Source organism: Molossus molossus, unplaced genomic scaffold (assembly GCF_014108415.1).
Source record: "Molossus molossus isolate mMolMol1 unplaced genomic scaffold, mMolMol1.p scaffold_m16_p_8, whole genome shotgun sequence".
In the NCBI taxonomy this organism is placed as follows: domain Eukaryota; kingdom Metazoa; phylum Chordata; class Mammalia; order Chiroptera; family Molossidae; genus Molossus; species Molossus molossus.
Genome location: NW_023425402.1, coordinates 59031197 through 59049810, shown reverse-complemented (window position 1 = coordinate 59049810; position 18614 = coordinate 59031197). Strand labels below are relative to the sequence as shown.

General features: G+C 34.5%; 1 pseudogene; it reads left to right on the top strand.

Moving 5' to 3' along the window:
* The first annotated feature begins 10186 nt into the window (after nt 1-10186).
* Nucleotides 10187-11315, top strand: LOC118620888 (annotated as a pseudogene).
* Nucleotides 11316-18614: the final 7299 nt, after the last annotated feature.

Sequence of the window (18614 nt, the reverse complement as noted above, 5' to 3'; positions counted from 1 at the left end):
TAAAATGAAGCAATGAAATTAAAAGTTGACTAAACTTTTCTTATTTTAATATTGTCCCTGAATTTACTCATGGGAAGAAAAAGTACCCAAAGTTGCAAACTAGAAGTTAATGTCTATAATTGCTTAAAACTAAATATCTTATAGAATTTATTGGTATGTTTATAGTTTCATACTTATAATGGTAATCTCATTTGATGTCAAGTGGCCATTTAAAGTGTCCTTTACAGATTTTGTGTGTGTGTGTGTGTGTGTGTGTGATAGAATAAAAAGAAATACAATAATCAATAACAACTCACTTTTCTAAGAAGTCTTTAGGCTCTTTGGCCATAAATATATCTTCTTTTTGTTCTATGAAATCATTCAGACATTTTTTATCTCCTTTATTTTCTATAGATTTTTCTCAAATATTATCTTCAGGACCTATTGCTTTTCTTAGAAAACTTCTCACTTAATTTTTTTTTTTTTTTTACTGACTTTAGAGAGAGAGGAAGGGGGAGGGAGAGAGATAGAAACATCGATGAGAGAGAACATTGATTGGCTGCCTTCTCCATGTCCTCCACTGGGGATTGGCCCACAACCTGGGCATGTGCCCTGACTTGGAATCAAACCAGTGACCTTTTGGTGCATGGGTCAATGCTCAAGCACAAAGCCATACTGGCCAGGCTTCTCACTTATTTTTATTTATTTAATTTTATTTTTTTAACTCGTCTTTATTGTTGAATGTATTACAAATGTCCCCCCTTTCCCATTTACCCCCTCCTCCCCAGTCCTGCCCCCCTCCTGCCTTCCCAACACTATTGTCTGTGTCCATTGGTTATACATATATACATAGAAGTTTTTTGGTTTATCTCATCCTGCCCTCCCTCTCTCCTTCCCTTTGAGGTTCATCAGTCTAACAACCAATTTGTACTTCTTAATTCCTTCATCATCTTCACCTATCCTTCCAGCCCCCGCCCATCTGGCAAGCAACAAAATGTTCTCTGTATCTATGTGTCTGTTTTTGTTCTGCTTGCTCATTTTGTTTGTAGATTCAATTGTTGTTAATTGTTATTTTATTGCTCATACTTTTGTTCTTCTTCTCCTTCAAGACCCTCCAACATTTCATGTAATACTGGTTTGGTGATGATGAACTCCTTTAGCTTTTTCTTGCCTGGAAAGCTCTTGATACGTCCATTGATTCTAAATGATAGCTTTGCAGGATAGAGTAATCTTGGTTGTAGGTCATTCCTTTTCATCACCTTGGAAATCTCTTACCACTCTTTTCTGGCCTACAAAGTTTCTTTTGAGAAATCGGCAGTCTTAAGGGAGCTCCTTTGTAGGTAATGAACTGCTTTTCTCTTGCTGCTGTTAAGATTCTCTCTTTGTACTTAACCTTTGGCATTTTGATGATGATGTGTCTTGGCGTCAACATCTTTGGGTTCATCTTGTTTGGGACTCTGTGCTTCCAGGACTTGTATGTCTGTTTTCTTCACCAAGTTAGGGAAGTTTTCTGATATTATTGTTTCAAATAGGTTTTCAATTTCTTGCTCTCTCTCCGCCTTCTGGAAACCCTAGAATGTGAATGTTGGCACACTTGAATTTGTCCCAGAGGCTCCTTACACTATCCTTATTTTTTTGGATTCTTTTTTCTTTTTTGTTGTTCTGATTGGGTGTGTTTTGCTTCCTTATATTCCAAATCAATGGTATTCTTCTTGGCTTTACCTACTCTACAATTGACTCCCTATAAAATATTCTTTAGTTCAGTTAGTGCATCTTTCATTTCTGACTGGTCCTTTCTTATGTTACTGATGTTCTCACTAAGTTCCTTGAATGTTTCACCAAGTTCCTTGAGCAACTTTATAACCAGTGTTTTGAACTCTGCATCTGATTGATTGCTTATTTCCATTTTGATTAATTCTTTTTCTGTAATTTTATTCTTTTCTTTCATTTGGGACATGTTTATAAGCTCTGATGAAGTAAATCTTGCTCTGTGTGGTGGGCCCTTACACAGCTGATCCTCCAAAGTAGTCAGAGGCCAGTGGTTAGTGGGCACAGCCAGTCCTTGGAGCTGATTAGCCTGAGAAATCCCTCCTATTGATGTGCCAACAGCAGTGAAGACTCAATTACAGCAGAAGGGTGTACAGTCCACAAAAGAGGTGCACCCCAAGGGCCCAACTGGGGTGATCAGGGAGGCTGTGCCTACAGTACACCTACAATAATAGGCTACCATATGAAGCCTAAGAGACATAGCAACTCTACCTAATACATATAAACAATCACAGGGAAGCAGCCAAAATAAGGAGACAAAGAAACATGTCTCACTTAGTTTTAATAAGAGCCTACATAAATATGCTCTCTGTATAGGGTGTTTATTAATACCCTATAATAAATTAATACCCTAATATAAATACTGCAGATAAAATAAAATCCGAATGCTCAGACTGAGTTTTTCCAGGGTAGCTGCTAGCCTGGGTAGCAGACATAAGATAGGCAACTTATTAGGCACGTGGCTTGAATGCCTATTTATTAACTTTAAAATATTTAAACAAAAATTATTGTGATCCATGGATTGGTCAAAAGGTAGAAAGTTTAAATCAAAGTAATATTATCAAGTACTTACTGTTTTTAAAAAATGAAAATATAAATAAAAGTTTTGCCTGACAATCACACATTCTAAAAGAAATATAAAATATTTGAACATCAATAAATATAATGAATTTAGCACATTTATTTTGCACCAATACTATATTTCCCTGCAACTGCAGTTTTTGCTTTTTATGGACATTATGGTACAATAATGGCAAAGTGGAAATGCTTGACTTTAATTTAAGGGTTACTGAGAAAAACTTTAAAAATTTTAAAGTGTTATTCAGATTCAGTGACTTTTTTTTTTTTTTTTTTTGAATCACCATGACTGAGAACAGTGCAAATAACCTCCTGAGTACTACATCTGGGCAAGATCTACTTCATTAATAACTTTGAGAAGATTATTTAAATACCTTAAAAAATAATAATCATGTTTGCTACCCAACTAACAGTGTTGTGAAAGTTTATTGATACAAGTGTAGCATTCACCCAGTGTATAAAATATTATATTTTTTGTTAATATATAATTTCCAAAGCTGAAAACTGTCCTATATTTTATTTTGCAAGGGCAGTAACATTCTGGTCTCTTAAAGATATTTTACCCATAGTCCTAAATAAACTTATTGAATAACATTTATATAACTACTAATTCTCCTTTTAAGTCATAAATCTCTGACTACATGCCACTTGGGTCTCATCAGTAGACAATGTTTTCCATGAACAATGCATATCCCCAGCTTTGACCACTATCTTATGTTGTACTGCCATTCAAAAATTATTCATATATTGCTTTTTCTTTACTCCTGCTTCTTTACTTCCTCCCTCCATCTCGCACCCTATTTTATTTTTCTCTATTTATCTCTCTACCTCCATCTCTATCTCCATCTCTAGCTCTGTCTCCATTTTTGTTATCTCTATAGCTTTCTGACTCTTTGTATTTTATTGAAATACTAGTAAGTCTCTTGTTGAAGATGCTGTTACACATCAATGAATAAGACTAAGTCACAGCCTTTATCATGCTGGGATATTGAGATCCTAACAAAAGACACAAATTATAAATGATAGATTTGCACATACCCAGAAATTCTGTGAATTAAATCAAATAGGGCAAGTTGGTAAAGAGTGATTCTGGTGAGTAGTGCAGGAAAGAAGTTATTTTTATGAACATCTTTAGGGAAGTTTTCTCTCAGGAAGTGACATTAGACCTGAATGACAAAAGTAAATGATATAAACACAGAAAGACATGAGCACAGTAAGAGTAGACAACTTTCCGTGGATCAGTTAAAATTGTATTGGAGACAGTGTGGATTGAGTATGTAACAGGTGAGGTTGATGTGGTAGGCAGATGCCACATTAGCTAGAAAAGCATTGGCCACTGCCAGTGCAAAGCAGTTGTTCTAAGTGTATTGAAAAGGTAATGGAGAACCTTTATGAGTCTCAGAGGACATCTCATGAACCATTATGATAGTTATCAAAAAGTTTTTCTGTTTTCTTCTTCTACTCTAATTTGTTTACAAGAAACTGCTTGACACTATTTCTACATCCCATATAGCTGTGCTCATTCATGGGAGTGTTTTGCAGACAGCTTCCATCTGTCCTGTTTTCGCACTTGTTAGAGCATTTCTCTGACTGTTGTCCCAAAGCCTTCAGGTGCTAAAGCCACCTGGGTACTGGTAGAAGAATTTTCAACAGTGTAGTCTTTTTCTGCAATTCCTTGATGTGATTTGGCCTTTGGTTCTACAGGTATCATTGTAAATCTAGTAAGTCTCAAAGTAATCGTAGTATCCTATGTGAACCCCTTTCTTTCAGGAGCCAGCATGCTGTCTTCCATTTTTCATTTCTTTAAATATTTTTATAGAACTCCTGTGCTTAATTTCCTGGTCTTTTAGCTAAACCAAGCCAACAAAGAAGCACAAAGCATACTAGTATATTCACTATTGAAAATACACATCAATGTTTGCTACCAGGCTCTACCAGGCTCCACTTGGGCCTAGCTCAGACAAACCTCTTACAGAGCCATTTATGGAAAATGTGTGTCCATTAGACTAGAGTAATAATCTAATTTCTATCCATTAAAGAGACTAAAAAAATCTTTTAAGTGGTTTTTATCTATTACTGTAAAAATGTATTTTTATTAAAACTCTTCTTTATTAAAGAAATATGTATTCATTTTGAAAACTGTAAAATATGCAAAAATATAAACACTAGTAATCCTACCACTCAAAGTAAAGGGTTGTTTATAGTCGTAAGTATTTATATGTGTTTGTGCATGCGTGTGAAAGTATTTGGTTATTATGTGTTTGTACCATTTTAGAAATTGATTTTTTCTCTCAATTTCTTTTGATCACATTTACAACTTAAATATATTTCAATAATTCAACCTTAGAATGTGTGTCATGGTTTAGTGTTATTTATTAGGCTTATTTATATTCTTTTTGCTATAGATGCAACAGTTTTGTGCTTTTTTATTCTCTGTTTAGATTCTGTTCATATAAACCTAATTATAAATTGAAATAATCAATGTTAACATCATATTTCAAATAAAAAAGTTCTATAATAATTATTTTGGATATTTGGATGAAGTTTTATTATATGAAAGTAATTATATCTATTTCTCTCTGTATTTTATTGGCTACATAGAATATTATTATTTCTTTTAGTATACAAAGTTCCTGTCTAGGATTTTATTAACCTTTCAGTTATTTAGAGTATGTCACTGAGTATTTATTTTTTGTAAAAAGCACATGTGAGTGTCATATTCTACAAGACATGATTTATCTAAGAACAACTTTTTAAATTAATTTTTAACTTTTTCTTCTCTGCATAAAAATCAAATTGGCTATATCTGGAAACCTTGTTTCACAATCTTTCTTATCTTTTGGCATTCTTGTTTTCAAAGTTTGAAGTAGGCCAGACACTTTTTCCTTTTCTAGGTATTAATTATTTTTTTACTAAAAGCTATTTTTATAAATTATTTTTAAATCCTTTAAAAGTACAACATATAGCCAACCAGAGAAAGACAAGTATCACATGATCTCACTTATTCATGGAACATAATGAACAAAATAAGCTGATAACAAAATCGACCCAGAGACATAGAAAAAGGGATTAGACGACAAACCTCAGAGGAGGGTTAGGGGGGTGGGAGGAAATAAACCAAAGAGCGTATATGCATGTAGGCATAACCAATGGACATAGACAACAATACTGTGAGGGAGGGGAGAGCAGGGAGGAGGGCATCAATGGGGGTAAAAGGAGAAACATCTGTAACAAAAATAAATTAATTTTTTTAAAAAGTACAACATATAAACAAAGGTATGTCTAAGTTCTAGTATATTTTAATTAATGTTGCCTAATTCTCTATGAACTCTTCCTATATGCAAATCCAAGTCTTTAGCATAGGAAGATTTTAAAAATTATTATTAATTTATTGTATAACATGCCAGCTTTGTTCCATTCTTCTGGGTTGGGTCATCTTAATCACTATTCAGTTATCCCCCATCTCTGATTTCTGAGATAATTTCTTATGATTATTATTTACTTCATTAATTTTCTATTAACGTCCAATCTGATGATCTCATGTCCTTTGTGGTTTTTATTTAAGTAGTTATATAGTTATACACTGTCTTTTCAATTTCTCAATCAGAATGTCATTCATCTTACATAGATTTCAGTAAATTGTGTTGAGAACTTGAATAAGACATTTTCTAAAACTTCTTGCTTATGTAGCACTACTTACAATTTCTTTCAGAGTGGTTTCCTTCTTCTAAATATAGTCTTTTTTATTTAGTTCATAAATTTTTTTCAAGGTGCTTATTTTATTTTGATTTTCTGGTATTGGGATTTGAAATAAATACTCTTTGTATCTTTTAGATCCAGACAAAAGAAGAGGAAAAATGCTAGATTTTCTGCAGTTTCTTTATCTGCTTCATTTATCCGGTAGTTTGAGGAGAAAGTAAGTTGGCTCAAGTTCAATGTAATTTGAACAGAAGGTGTCTTCTTCTTGCCCGTGTACCCCCTACTGTGTTTGGCATAGCGTTCTTGCTTTGGTTGCTGACTGTTTCTACTCCTTATGGGGCATAGGAGTCATCCTTTAAAAAGCAGTTTTAGCAATATCTTTACTTTTTTACCTGTTAGGATAGTCTCTGAAAATTATAAACCAAGATTAATTGCAAGTTTAGAATCTCTAACGAGTGTAGCCTCTTGTATCTGACTATCTTGCTGGAGTTGCTAATGAAGCAATATATTCCTTTTTTATTTTCTTTTGATTTGAAGTACCAGTGCCTTGTGTCCTCATGTCTGTAAGTGAAAGGATGTTAGTGGGGCTTTGCTGAGTTCACCTGTCAAGGTCTTTTACTTTCCACAGTGGGGCCATTAGTGTATGTCTAGAATATTCTAAATCGGACAGTATCTATATTATATGTAACGAAAATAAATTCCTTGAATAAACTGAATTGTTGTGTCCATACTTTCTCAGTTTTTGGAACTCACACGACACACCTACATACAGACACACACACACACACACACACTGGAATAGGAATTGAAGGATTATTTTACTGCTACTTCCCCTAGAAGATATCATTTTTATTTAAAAATAAAAGAACTTCTCCAAAACACACTTCATCTTCCTTGGTCCCTACATACATTTGTCATGTTTGTCAACAGATATAGTTTATCTTTTAGATATAATTATACTGTGTTTTTGAAGAAACATTAAGTGTACCTGTTTTTCTGTGTGGGTCCATGGTGGTGGTACAGTGATGTGCAGGCTGATCTTGCCTTCCAGGAGTATGATCCCTAACTAGAGATGTAAGACTCATAAACAATAGCCACCTAAGGCATAAAATATAAAATGTCCTACATAATAATGACAAGAAGTACTAAAGGTGATTGAAGGAGGGAAGAATATTTGTTGGACTGGCTTATTAGAGTAGGTGGCGACATTTTAACTGGGACTTTAAGGAGGGATTTGGTTTCAGTAGATTTGAGTAGCAGATAATTCATGTAAGGAGAAAGGAGTGGATTTCAGAAGGTGAGAGGCGTGCAAGAGAGATTTGATGTATTGCCTTATCGTTTGCTGATTGGGAATGCACATCATGACTTCTGAAAGAATTTTTACATATTTGCAACTAAAACTTCAGTTTGTTATTACTTTTTAGAGCATTTTGTGTCTTTGAATAAATATTTCTTGAATCGTTCTTCTGTAGTGAGTTTATGATGAAAAGACACAATTTCAGCAGATTGAATTGAAGGTTTTTCAGATTTCAGCTTACATTGTTTTTATTAAAAACGTTTTTCTTCTTCAACTGTTTTTAGGAGAGTTTGATCAAACAGGAAAGATAAGTTGATTTTGGTGAACATTTGTTATCAAAGTTTCACCTAAATTTTCACTCAGTGCAAAATTGGATTGCAACATAATCTAGAATCGGAATAACTTTGACAAAAGTATCTCTCTTATTTGTACTGATAGCTTGTTTCTGCATCTTGTGTATTGAAAAATAAAATATCTTATTAAGTGAAAGTCAAATGATGTGTAAATGCATTGGGCAGCACAGACTACTAACAATACTTTCTTCATATTTAATTTTTTCCACTATCAAAAAAGTAGATTTTTTCCAGTTTAGAATAACTAAAAGTAAAGAAAAATATTTTATTCAAAAAGATTACACTAGGTATGCTGTCTTTTTTTTTTTTTTTTTTTTTTAATAATTAGGACATTAAAACATCTTGACAAAGATCCAGGAAAAATTTGGGATCTCTGAGTTTTATTGAATATTATAATATTTTCAGCACTGGTCTGAGAGAGATATAGCCTCATTATGCATATTCAAGAATATGTTTTCATCAGAACATAACATTTATACTTGATAGAGTAATTCTGAGAAGGCTTATTTTCTCTCTCCCATTTGGTTTTCATATATGTTTATAATCATTTTAGCCTGAAACAAAATAATTTGCTCAAAAAAGGTTTTTGATTTTATTCTTGTGTGCTTAAACATTATTTAGTCCAAGAGGGTGAAACAATAACGACTTTGAATTTAAAATGAAATATAAATGCATATCCAAATATGGGCTTGAGTGGTGACGAATTGTATAGTCCCGGATAATTACTTAAATTTACTTGACTTCAAATTCACTTGATTTCAGTTTTTTAATGTGTAAATTAAAATGAAATAAAAACCTTTGAAGCATTGTAGAGACTAATTAGGTATGTTGAGTAGAGTTTCCAGAAAACATTAGAAGGTTAAATATGGTAACAGTTATTATATATATTTTACTGTGTATAATTTTATGATTGTAGTAGTGTGTGTGTGTGGAAATATATATATATATATATACACACACACACATATATATACATACACATTTCTTAAGTATCTTAATTATTCTTTTATATTTAACTGATTAGTTACAAAGAAATCTAGGTGGAAAATTATTTCCCCTTAAAATATTGAAGTAATTTATCCATCGTTTTAACCTTTCAGGCTGCTAGTTAGAAGTCCAATGCCATTCTGATTGTCAATCCTTTATATATTAACTAGTATTCCTGAAAACTTTTAGTGTCTTTTTTTAATCTTGGGTATTAAAAACTGTATGATGGTGTGCCTAGTTGGATTAGTTTTATTAATTGTACTTCTGCCTTAGACCTGTGCCTTTCACCTTTGTGAAGTATTCCTGGATTAATTCCTTGGTAATTTTCTTTGCTCTTTTATTTTCCATTTTTAATATTTGGAACCATTATTAGCATGGCATTGAACTTCCTGGATTGAAACTAATATTTTAATGTATGTCTCCCTTTGTCTATGTCCTTTTTCTTTTGGTTCTACTTTTAGAAGAACACTTTACCTTTATTTTTAAATTCTTCTAAATGTAGCAGTTATATTGTATTTAACAGCAATACATTTTCTTTTTCTTTATTGTACATTTTTCTAAAATACCTTGTTATTATATGTGTGAATGTCTCCATTTCAAATTATTAATGAGTTTTTTGTTTGTTTTTTTTTAACTTAGTTATTCTCCTGGTACACTTTTTTTTCCCTCCGAGGTTCTTTCTATGTTGTAAAGGCCCACAGAGTGTTGAACAGGATATATGAGAAATTATTAGATACCTCTAAATTTTTATAACACCAGTTTTAAAGAGAAAATTCTAAAAATTTTGTAATGAAAGTAAGAGACAAAGAAACAGGAAGAGGGAGAAGTCTTATTTTATTGTAACGTCAAATTAATTCTTCTCTCTACCAAACATTAGCCAGTTTCTGCTCTTGGTACCATCCACTTCTCATCAAAACCTCCCACTTTTATTTCAGATTTCTGCTACGTGGGGTCTCCTCTGGAACATTTTCTATTCTAGTACCTGTTTCAGTACAATCCAATGTTCTTTCCCAATTTGGGAAATTAATCACTATCTCTGATCACAGATTATATCGATTTCAGCAACCAGCCTTTCTGTTGATACAGTTACTCCCTTTCATATACTCATTCTCATTTTACTGTGTTCAGACGACTATCATGAATTAGAAATCCAATCTGCTATTACTAGTTTTGAAAATGTATCAAGTTGAGTGCCAGGCTTGAACACGCCGCTGAGGCTGGAGGACCAATGCTCTTACAAATCAGGATGAATGTCTTTTCCCTGGAGGAACTAGACTCCTTCAACTACAGTGACCTGCAGAACTTTGCCAAGAATCTGGGCCTCTGGGCAAACCTGAGATAAGTTGTTAAAAGCCACAATATTCCACCTGAAACAGGAAAAGAAAAGAAAATGAGAATTAGGATGAAAGTCTAACTTCTGCATCCTCTTGTGATGAGACCAAAACACAGACATGCAGCCAGAACAAGCTGAGAGGGATCTAGATGGATCACCAAAACAAGGAAAAGGCACAGCCCTGTCCACAGAAACCCATTCTCCCAGAAGGATCATTTAGATAAAAATGAGTGATGCCACTGAGTTCCAGAATCAAGAGCAGGACAAGGAGGCTCTCAGAACTACTACCGAAGTGCCTTCTCCGCCAGGTAAGCGCCAAGGAGACAAGAACGCAGGGTCCTTGGGGGAAGAAGAGGAATAGATGGTATAAAGATTCAAGATATCTTCAGAAAGAATGAAGTCTCTCTATACAGATGGGTTTTCCAAATCTCTAAAAAACGGAAGAACTGCAAGCAGTGTTCCCAAATTCAAGAAGCCACCTGAGGCTCATTTTCAGGAAATGGAGTCCATTAATCGATATATTGAGAGAAAGAACACACATTTTGCACAACACAGTTTACTTAATGAATTGAAGAAGGAGCCCATCACTAAGGGAATGGTGGTGACTCCAGTTTGTCTCCAAGGAAGACTCTGCGACTTACTCCCGCATGCCAGGGGCATTCCCAGTGAGGGGCTCAGGATGCTGCAGGTCAGAGCACCTCGCGTGTTAAGGGGTCGGCCAAGTGCTCCATTCTCTTGACAACGAAAATGAATGTCAGATTTTCAGCCGCTACTGAAAATAGTAAGTGTTCACTGACCAAGATTCAAGCCAGAAAGTCTCCACATGTCACCATATCTGGGAGTACACACCGGGCCAGGCTGGGTTTGGGACAGAGTTAAAGATGACTAAGTGAGGTTCTGCTGCAGTTCTTCAAGTTGACAGCTGAAGCAGCACAGGGTTTAGTCTCCCATCAGAGGAAACCAGTTGTTTGATCTCAGAGCAAGTTTGACTCATGCCCTCAACCATGAGCCACACAAAAGAAAACTAAAACCATGGGGATAATGCAAGAAAATAAATCTCTGAATGAGCATGAGTTGGCTTCCAAAGGAAAAATTGCAACAATCTTACCTCCAAGCCTGGGAGGAGCATTGGGAGAAACAGGAGCCAGAAGGAAAGGAGAAGAAAGCAAAGGTTTGGGGAACTCAGAGGGGCCTCCTTATGGCTGCAGGTTAATGGTGTAACATCCTGTACATATTCCTTTATTATAAACCTCTTTTAGTAAATATTTTTATACTGTCCTTTCTACTTTCATCCAAAGACTTTTTTCTGCTCTTTGTTCATAATATGCAGGGTCGGTGGGTTCTTCACATTCTACAGACTCTGAGAAGATGTTATTACCATAAAGCTCACAAATTCTTCTAAACGGTTTTAACCTTTAAGTCCCCGTATCACTCTGTTTTCTAATGAGACTCATCCTATAAATTTTTGACCTAGATTTTTAATGTCAAGTTTCCTCTGCTGGCTCTGATATTCACAAACTCTCAGTCCTCTTCGAGGCAAGGACATTTACCTGGCTGTAACTAGTTATACCACAATCTTTAGTAGAAATTAAATGATAGTAAGTTCTGAATAGAGTAAGCTGGGCAAAACCAGCTCTTCATCCTCTAGAGAATCTGGCCATCTTAATGAAACTGTAGAGTATATAGGTCAGTTATGGCATTACTATTTTACCTATGTGAAGTGTTGTTGTTTTTTTTATCCTCACCTGAGGGCATTTTTCCATTTTTTGTTCAGATAGAGTGGGAGGGAGAGAGAGGAAGAGAGAGAAACATCGATGTGAAAGGGACACATCGAGTGGCTGCCACCCGCATGACCAACCAGGGCTGGGGACAAACTGCAACTGAGGTATGTGCCCTTAGCAGGAACCAAACCCAGGTCTCTCTGGACTGCAGGCTGAGGCTCCAACCGCTGAGCAAATGTGGCTAGGGTGCATGTGAAGTGTTTTATTCAAGCTTATATGCACCTATGTTCAGATCACTTCGTGCAATTACTATCTGTCACTCAATATATTCTTAAAACCCAAAACGCTATAGTTCATTATAGCCTTACTTATTTAAAAATGTACAACATATTGAAATTTGGGGATTGTTACTTTGAGGATTATTGTGCTGTCAAACTTAAATCTTATACAATTTATGGAAAAGACTAGAGTTGTTTAACATTGTATCCATGTTTGTTTTACCTAAGTGGAGCTTCTGAGTTGTGTACTACTTAAGATACTCATAAATTATACTTTTTTTCTCATAGGGAAAACATTGTGGCAAGTTAATTTCTCAATATCTTGATTTCTCATAGACAAAATCCTGGTGAGATTCAGAATCCAGAAGAGTTTGGTTATAGTGAGCGGTAGGTACAGATCCTAAAGATGTATGAAAGCAGGTGCATGATGTGAATGTCAGTTTAATGAAGAATCAACAGCCCTGGGCCTCACACCCCACCAGAAACACAGAGGAAAAGGGAAAAAAAGTTTTTCTAATAGAATAACTAAATGAAAAGAAGAAGAAGAAGGAGGAGGAGGAGGAGGAGGAGGAGCGGGAGGAGGAGGGGGAAGGGGGGAGGGGAATCTAGGAAAAGACATTCTAAACATGAAATAATAGTTTGTTTTTTTTAAATTAACATTAAGAGAACAAAAAATGCTCTTAAATAAAATATAACTGCTACATTAAATGGTTATAAAGATAAGTTTAAAGAGTAAAATCCCTGGTACATCACCTGATTTTAAGAGTTACTAGTATCACGTCCTATCTCAGTAGACAAAGATCTCCAGAAAAACAGAATCAATAGAATATCTACATCTCTATGTCTCTTCTTCTCTATGTATATTTATGTCTATAGCTATAGTAAATCTATCATTTCTATCTATCTATCTATCTATCTATCTATCTATCTATCTATCATCATCTATCTATCTAATCTAATTGTCCATCTGTTTATCAAAGAGAGATTTATTTTAAGGAATTGTCTCATGAGTATAGGGGCTGGCAATTTTAAAACTTGTAAGGCAAACTGGAAAACTGGAAATTCATTCAGGAGTCGGTATGGTGATCAGGTAAAATGTTTTCTTTCCTGAAAATCTGTTTTTGCTCTTGACACCTTCAATTGATTGGACATGATTCACTCACTCATCAAGGGTAATCTCCTTTACTTAGGAGATGTGAATGTGAACTGCATCTACAAAATACCTACACAGTAACACCTAGGTTAATGTTTGATAAAACAACTGAGTATGACAGCCTAGCCAGGCTGACACATAGACTAGCCATTGCATTCTCTCTGACAGTTTTGTCTAATAATGTCAAAGGCTGAAGGGCATCCTTCCCCATATGAATCTAGTTTTAAGTGGAGAATACATTTGGTTATCAATATCCACCCCATGAAATCTTAGTCTATGCAGAGGTGATTACTAAGTACTGAGTTTAGGCTTGGAGGAAGGTCATAGAAAATTGAACATTCATTTACTTTTTGCCGAAGATTATTCTGATCAGGAGAGTTCAGTGATGAAGCAGAGCCGAGGCACTGTAGTGTTTCCAATCACACCAGGAGTTTCCAGCATTTTATATAGAATAGACTCTTTCCCAATCCCCTTATACTATAATGAACTTAAAAAAAAAAAAAAAAGCCATCAATTAAAAAAAAAAGAAAACAGAAAGTGAGTTCTCAGGAAGGTCTAATGTGACTCCTTTCTAAATGGGCAGTGCCCTGAACTTTCCCACACAATACTGTACTGTTTCTAGAGAAATCTCATGGGCATTTCCTTGCTTATGCTATTGTAAGTTTATCCACATGTAAGTATTTGGAGGCAAAGCTTCTGAACCTTATCAGCCCCCCCCAAATAATTACGCATAAATAAAACTAGAAGAGAGCACAGGTTGCAGCTTTAGCATTTTATTTTGTTTTCACATTGTTAAAACATCATTGATGTAAATAGATACCCTATTAACACAGAAATTAAGTCATAAGATTTTTATGAAATTTTAAAATAGTAGTATACCGACTTATTTTAATTAAATATTGCTTAAATATGCATATTTATCATTTTATGAATTAGGGACAAGTTATTATTAAAATGGGGGTTTGTTTTTAAACCTTAAAGTGACTCAACATTATAACTAAAGATTACCATTTTAGCTATAAATTATTCCTACAATTTATGTTTGTATTAATATCCAAAATGTATATTTAATAAGCAAATTTGGAAAACCAATGAAATTAAGTCAGTAAGTCATTTTAATTTATGATAGATTTATATCAATATAATTATTGATTTTCAAATAAAATTATGATTGATACCAGGACTGTTGACATCTTACAGCTTATTTCCTCCAATTCTTGGCACTTAATAAACATTACAAAAGATGTATTCAATCTAAGATGCTTTTTTTCTATTTCTTAGCTGAAATGAATGTTTTCATTGTTGAACCTTAATGATTCAGTCCCAAGATTAGCTAATTCCCTCAATGGTCACTTAATACATAATCAACAAACTTGATTCTCTGCTTCAGCTTGAGGCATAACTATTTTTCTAGTCTAGAGAAAAATGTCGTTTCATGTTTCCCCTTGAGTTCTGCAGAGGCAGTTCAGTTCTGTATAATCCTATCATGTGTTTGCCCTAAAAAAGGAGTATCTTTCAACTCTGTCATGCTTGCCTGTGTGCTTGTAGGAACGGGGTGGGTATCTGGGAGGACTTTGTTACTGGAATGCACACCTAATGTGCACTCTTACACAGTTTTACCTTCGATTTTGATTTTTTTTTAATGTATAGAAAACCACTATTTTTTAATGCCTTCTGTTGAAAAGCACTGTCCTGGAAATTTTAGGTACATTATCTTTTAAAATTTCAACAATAAACTTAACAGCTATAATTTATCTTCATTTTAAAGGTGAGTTTAATGTGGTCAGTATGTTTAAGTGGTAGCTCATTTATAAGTGTCTAATTGATAGACTTAAGATATATGCTCAGCTTTGTCATCATACTGAATCCTTTCTAGTGTTTATTTACCACATGGTAAGAATCAGTACCCCCAATAATATTTTACTGGTGGCTTCTCAATCATTTAGGACCTGGTGCATCAGATTATTGATCGAGGTTGGCCTACTTTAGAAAGTTAAGAAAAAAAAAAAAGAAAGACCATTTATTTTCTCTTAATTATTTTTACTTTTCATGAAAACAGAATTAGGAGTTCGGCCTTGATTACAGATAGCAGCACATTTGCCCTAGTGCTTTGTAACCTGATAGATTACAGATGGCCTAATTTTAGCCCTCACATTTCTCTGTCAATAATGATTCCTAAGTTAAAGGAGCATTCTGAGTTGGCATTTAAACAGATGACACAACAATAATTCTAACCGTTTCTTGAGTAAACTAATCTGTTTATATTCCAATATTTTAGTCACACAACCCCCACCTTGGATCTGCTCCTTAGAAGTCACCTGTTTTCTTGTTCCCTCTGTGATTTCATTCCACCGATTTTTGCCAAAGTGTGGTTGACACATATATTAGCACGTTAGCCTTCATTAAATAATATTTATTAAATATATAAGCAAGTGGCATCATTATAAGGACAGTCTTTAAATATAAAGAAATATATTTTTATTTTTTTACTGGTTCTTACATATTAAATTCTTATTTTATTTAATATCATTTTGTAGCAGAGAGAGATAGAAATAATTCTTTAATTTTTTCCCCAAATATTTTCATGTGATTACAAATATTTCCCATGATCCCTGAAATTAAGTTGGTATCTTAATTTGTCTTAAATTAACTTGATGTAACTAGTTTTAGCCAGTGGATTTAGAGCATAAACAGTGTTTCACTTTCTATCTGAGGACACTAAGAAATGGTATACTTCCTTCACGACTCTATTCCTAGGTCTCAGAGGTGTCAGAAGCCAAGAATTAACAATGATAAAGCTCTAAGATGAAAGGAGACCGTGGGGCCTTCATCTTATATGAAAAAGCAGTAAATATTTATTGGATTAAACTCATGATATTTTGTGGCTAATTTGTTACAGTCGTGTGGCCCAGCCCATTCTGCATAATCCACCAATCCAGTTTCCAAATACTTGGCAGTGCCTTTCTCCTTCCAATAATATCTTGACCATAAACTCTTTTGTTCATAGTTTTAATTATACTGATTTTCTTTAAAAGATGGTTTTGCTAGGTCATTTTTTTTTTCAAGATGTCTCAATAAGCTTGACTTCTCATGTTCTTGCTGCACTGTTCACAGCCTAAGTTCTTGGCATTACTCACCAAAGGTGGAGCCCTAGTGTGACCCATTGTTATCAGTCTTGCCACCATCATTGGCATCTTGTCCCCACCACCAGTTCTAGTCTGACATTAGGCACCACCGTTCTTGCATTGATTATCTTTTGGATGTGTTTGTTAATTGGTTCACATTGGTCCTGCCAGCACTTACCATCATAAACTAGCTTTCATTTTTAAAACCATGATATCGATCTTTTCTTTTTTCTTCTGAGTTTTCCTGTTACAGCTTTTTGTCATATTTTATGCTTTTGGTGATGGACACTGATCTCAGAGTCTTTACTTCCTTTCATATCTTTCTGAGAAAAAGAAAAAAAAAGTAAAACCAAGTAGTGCTGAGTGTCTGTATTTTATTGCATCAATCAGTTCATACCCCAGTACGGTGTTGCTGTGCAAGAATGTTCCATTGCTTTCAATTTCATCACTGAAGGGGGTGACTGGGAGAAGCAGCTGACCTTCCCGCAGAAGCTTCCGTGCTCTGGTGCCGTTCCTTCTTCCCGGTTCTGTCTGTTGTTTGGGGACAGCACAGTCCACCTAGGACTTTCTTTCAGCTAATATGTGTGTAAACTTTGAATATCTGAATAAAATAAATAACAAAAGAGTTGATAAATAAATGTGTAAATTAACATAATTAATTTATAATTCTCTGTAATTTTATGGGTTCAGCGATACCTGTATTATAGCACAATTTAGAAATAGGTGGAAATTTAGCACAGGAAACCAAAGTATGAATATAAACAGAAGCCAATGAAGTCTCTGATGCAATAAAGACATAAAAACCAGGTTTGCATGGATGCAATTTTAATTTTTACCTATCTGTATTAAGATGAAAATGTCATTGATTGCATGGGTCATGACATTTAAAAAATTAACAAATAGGGAAAGTCAAAAAGAGATAAAGCATAGATTCCCTACAAGGGAACACACACTCATATTCATAAATATACATTTTTCTCTCTCTCACACACACACACCCCAGACACACTTAATAACCATATTCTTATATATTAAGTAGGTATTACTTTTAAATATTTATTAGAATCTTTGTAATTTTGAGCTCCTTAAAATGATCACAGGAGATGTCAAAACCTGGGAGATTTGCCATGAGATAGAACAAGACCATGACGTACAGATTAGAATATCCGGTTTATATTGCTAGGGGTTATGGACATGCACAGCCATCAATGGCTCTGAAATGCCATCTTCTTTGATTAAGCCACAGTTACAACACACTGAGTCCCAAATCTCCTCCCATGTCCTCATTGTCACCCTTAGCCTTAGGGTTTCTTTCACACCTCCTGTACTCTCGGGCCCAGGATTCACTTATGAGGCCTTTTCCAAACCAGGAATAATTGCTGCCACTCTGGGAAACAAATGAAACCGAGGATAAAGCAGGGGATTTACTTCATTTGGTCTATCACAATCTGATCTTCAATTCTAATAGTATATTTGCTAATCCAACTTGACTAAATTCTTGCAGAGGTCTTAAATCGGTAATGATATTTATATCAATGCCCGCAAGCAGTGCTCTAGTTAATGGTCTGTTGTCATTTCCATTACAAATTCCCTATTGCACGAGTAACACGAGAGCCAAGAACCTGTGACTTTCCTGGCTGAGGGCACATTTCAATGCTCTTCTAAATTACAGTATTAGCCAGAGCACTTTTGTCAGGCAGTATTTTCAGGCAATTTAAGAAATCGCATTTAAAGGGGAAAAAAGAAATCAAAACTCAACCCACTATCTTAATAATCAAATAGCTACAGGTAAAATTTTGTTCAGTGTTTTGTGGTTTCTTAAATATGTTAAACATATAGTAACATTGATAAACAGTTTTACGTCATTATTGCATTACGGATACATGTCTTTAGCATCTGGCTTCAATTAAATGCAAAATAAATTTATAAACATGAGGAACTTTTTATACTTATGTTTTACTCAGATTCTTAAACAATAAATGTAGGGAGGAGGCATGAATGAGAAGTATTAACATATATTTTATGAAAGAGAGTTCTGTAACATAAACATTGGAAGGGGCTGAT